This window comes from Arachis hypogaea, chromosome 11 (genome assembly GCF_003086295.3).
Source record: "Arachis hypogaea cultivar Tifrunner chromosome 11, arahy.Tifrunner.gnm2.J5K5, whole genome shotgun sequence".
NCBI classification, from domain to species: domain Eukaryota; kingdom Viridiplantae; phylum Streptophyta; class Magnoliopsida; order Fabales; family Fabaceae; genus Arachis; species Arachis hypogaea.
This window is the reverse complement of record NC_092046.1, coordinates 118,111,710-118,116,158: the sequence shown is the minus strand read 5'-3', so window position 1 is coordinate 118,116,158 and position 4,449 is coordinate 118,111,710. Positions and strand designations below refer to the sequence as shown.

Here is a 4,449-nt window from a genome sequence, read left to right as displayed (position 1 = left end):
AAACCTTAAAAATTGAAGATAGAATTTTAAAGATAAGATAGATGAATAATAAGATAATAATTTATAAAAACGATAACAAAATTGAAATAGGCGTAGTACACACTTCAATCGATTGGGTAGCACAACCAACCGATTGAATTTGGCAAATCCATATTGTTTTGATGAATTCAATCGATTGGGTAACACAACCAATCGATTGAATTGTGAGACCTCAGATTGTTTTGAAGCATTCAATCGATTGGTTAGTATAAACAATCGATTGAATTTTTAAAAACCCACATTTTAGTCATCATTCAATCGATTGGGTAATATGACCAATCGATTGATTTTTGCAAAAACCATGCTGCCTTGCAATTTTCAATCGATTATTTTGTGATAACAACCTGTAGTTCAATCGATTGAGTTATGAGAAACCTGAAATTCAATTCATTATTTTGATAATCCAATCGATTGATTTTTAAAGAAACACGATTTCACAGTCCTGGATGAACGTCACGGATCAAATATAATCTTTTAATCGATTGGAATAGAAAAAAAGTTTATTACGATCAATGGAAGATCTAATTCGTTATTATTTTTATTTTTTATTGTTAATAAACATAATAAATTCATGATAAAATAATAATTTATAAAATAAAAAATAATTTTTATGATTAAATAAAATATATGAGATTAATTTGTAATTAAAATTAAAAAAGGACTATTTAGCAGTTATTAAAAAAACTTAAAAAACATGTTTTGTTATGGGACCATTTAATGATTCAAACGTTCTAGGACCATTGAATCCTTTGCCTAATAGTTTAATTTGTATGGAATTATGAGATCATACAACTTTCTTTACCTAACTCCTTTTAGGGTTTACTTTAGTTTGGTTTAGTTTTATTTATTGGTGAGAAATATTATATGTATATTAGATATTACAAAATAAAAAAAGAAATTATTATCAATTTTAAAAATAATTTTAATATATTAATAATGTAAAAAAAATTATATAATTGTATAATCAAATTTACGTATTTAGATAATTTTTAAAATAATAGATTAAAAATTGATAATTTTTAATGATGTCATATATATATATATAAAATACTGTTAATATGATATAAAAGCTGTGGCGGAATAGGTAATTACATGGGTTAATATTTGGTTATATACTAATATAAGAAATTATCAATATATTACATAAAAATATACCCATATTGATACAATAATATTTTAACCTTAATATAATACCATTATTGGTAATATAAATAGTTAGGTATATTATATCAATTAGTTATTAAAATATTAATTATAAATAATAAATATATTTCCAATATAAAGTAATTATGTAATAATATTTAGGGTAATTAATTTATAAATATAGTACATATCCTATTGGTTTATAAATAATACGGTATTTATATATTTATCTAGGATAATAATTCTTTATAATACTATTATATAATAGTATACACTATAATTATATTAAGGTAATTACCTAGTAAGAATTATATGGATCCTATAATTATATATATATCACTAGGAATATTAAACTCTACTTCTCAAGTGTATTATACTATACCTATGAAAAATAATATATAAATTTAATACTATTATCCGAAATACACATTAAACCTTAATATTTTAACTGAGCAGTAGAAATCTTAAAAAAGTGATATTTGTTACGGATCCGGTCCACGATTTCTATATCTGGAATAGTCTCCAAATCCGATTATTCGGATCCGAACCGCTTCACCCTTTTAGAAGGTCCGGAACCGGCCCACTAGAATTTCTAACTAACAATCAAGTTCAAATACCTCCCTTATATTAACCAGATAAGATAATTACCGTCACCTATATAAAGGGGAGCCCCAGGCCCCTCAGGTATGTCATTCATTCCTCACACCTTATACCTCTTAGATCTATTCTTACTTGAGCGTCGGAGTGTCTTTGCAGGTACCACCCCCATTGCTTCAGTCAAATAATCCGGCATCCGCCTTGACCCGCAAGTTCCCGATCCATCTCTCAACCCGTACCGGAGGCATCCAATACATTGGCGCTGTCTGTGGGGAATTTGCAACGTTGTGGCAGCATGGCGGATAACCCAGAAGAGCAATCCTCAAACTCACTCACTTGATTTTTCGCTTTTAACTGAGAGCAAAAAGGAATAATGTTTCTTTAACTTGTATCACCTTCTTAGTGATAACACACCTTCACCCTACTCCAACGGCGAAATCCCAAAGGAACAATGTTTCTTCGACTTGCAATCACCTTCTTAGTGATAACACTCTTTATGCACCTTCGCCCTACTCCAACGGTGAAATTCCAAATCCTCCGAGTCCAAAGTCTCGCCTCCCTTCAGTGGGACACCTCCACCTCTTGGACCCTCTCATTCACCACTCCCTCATCCGTCTCTCCAAGCGCCATGACCCCATCTTCTCCCTCTACTTCGGCTCCATACCCACCGTAGTTGCTTCTTCTTTTGAACTCTTTAAGCTCTTCCTCCAAACCCACGAGGTCACCTCCTTCAATACCCGGTTCTAAACCTCTGCCATCCGCCGCCTCACCTATGACAACTCTGTTGCCATGATCCCCCCCTTCGGACCTTACTGAAAATTCATAAGGAAGCTCATCATGAACGACCTCCTTAACGCCACCACCGTGGCCAAGCTCAGACCTCTCAGGAGCCAAGAGATCAAGAAAGTTCTCAAGGTTCTTGCACAAATGCGGGGGACTGCCAAATCGTGGTGGTATGACGGAGAACCTCGAGGAGCAATCCTCCAGCCAACACCCCAACTCAAACCCACGAAGCCCAACTCCCGAACTCTAAGATAACACTCCTCCCACCCATGGGAGTATAACAAGTGCGGCACATCGCCAACCAACCTCAACCCAGCAACAACCAAGAGAGGACAATTGTCCTCCCACTAAAGCCCGGCCACCTGACGGCCTGGGAGAGAAGGCGGTCCAGATAATCCAAGAGCTGTGCCTCAAGGTGCAAAACCTCAAAGGCCGAGTTACACCCAAAGAACGGTACCACCCGGAGCATGCAAGCCAAGCAACTTCCAGGACCTGATCTCACCGCGATATCAGGAACACCAGGCCGCCTGAGCAATGACACAATAAACAGCACGACAGCAGCGTTTCCCTAGATCCGAAACACCGACGCGGAGAAGATGACCGATGACACCATCGGGAGGCCAAACGAGGAGGAAACATGCACGTGATAATGGAAGCCATCCCGTTCATAGAAAAATCCTTGAGAGTCAAAACTCCTGAAGGACTTCAACAAGCCCACTGACATGAAATACGACGGGACCAAAGATCCCTAGGAACACCTAAAGGCCTTCGAGGCCAAGATGAACCTGGAATGAGCCGCCGACATGGTCCGGTGTAAGGCCTTCTCGATAACCTTTGCCGGCCCCGCATCAAATGGTCCAACGCCCTTCCAAACGGCTCCATAGCCAGCTTTCATGACATCTCCAGAAAGTTCATGGCTCAATTCACCACCAGGATCACCAAAGCAAAACACCCCATCATCTTTCTCGGAATCACCTAAAGACAAGATGAATCCACAAGAAAATACCTCGATAGGTTTAAACGATGAGTGCTTAACGGCCGACAAACTCAGGGACTCGGTTGTCAGTCTCTGTCTAACCAACAGCCTCATAAATGAAGACTTCCAGAAACACCTCACCACCAAACCAATTTGGACCATGCACGAAATTCAAAGCATCACAAGGGAATACATAACCGATGAAGAGGTAAGCCAAGTCATGGCCGCCAACAAATGGCAGCACGGTAACACGGCACCTCGTACTTACCCACCATCAAGAGATACACCAAAAGAGCACCTCAAACTTGTGAACGCCAACTGACCACCCAGGGTTAGAAAGTTCTCAAACTACACCCCCTACCCGCGCCCATCACTGACATATGCCACCAAATAGCAGAATGAGGCATCCTTCCGAAGGCGCGATAGCTAAAGTAACGGACAGGTGGCAACAAGTTGCAACTACCACCGATGATATGTGCAAAAATCCAAGATTGCTTCGACCTAAAAGATGCCCTCGAATAAGACATCCGAGACAGCAAACTCCCCGAGTTTGTCAAAATCATTTGAGAACCTCGGAGAACTGAAAGAGAAAGGTCACAAGAATGTGAAGGACGCAACCCGAAGACGATACGATAGGCATCCCAAGAAAGTCTGGAAACCGACCCCATCATAATCGTAAACGTCATCACCGGAAAAGACGCGCTGAAAAAGTCAAAATCAGCCATAAAAAAGGATCTCAAAGTCCTAACTGTAAGAAACCAAGCACCAATCTCCTCGTTTCTAGCGGCAATCACATTTTTTCCCTGATGACTGCCAACACGGCACTTCGGCGGAAGACACCCCATTCGTCATCTCTGAAAAAAGTCAGAACCAGACTTGTGAAAAGAATATTGGTCGACACTAGAGCTGAT

The 4,449-nt window shown here is 38.7% G+C and overlaps 1 pseudogene; it reads left to right on the top strand.

Moving 5' to 3' along the window:
• The first annotated feature begins 2,230 nt into the window (after window positions 1-2,230).
• Window positions 2,231-2,817, top strand: LOC114924676 (2-hydroxyisoflavanone synthase-like; annotated as a pseudogene).
• Window positions 2,818-4,449: the final 1,632 nt, after the last annotated feature.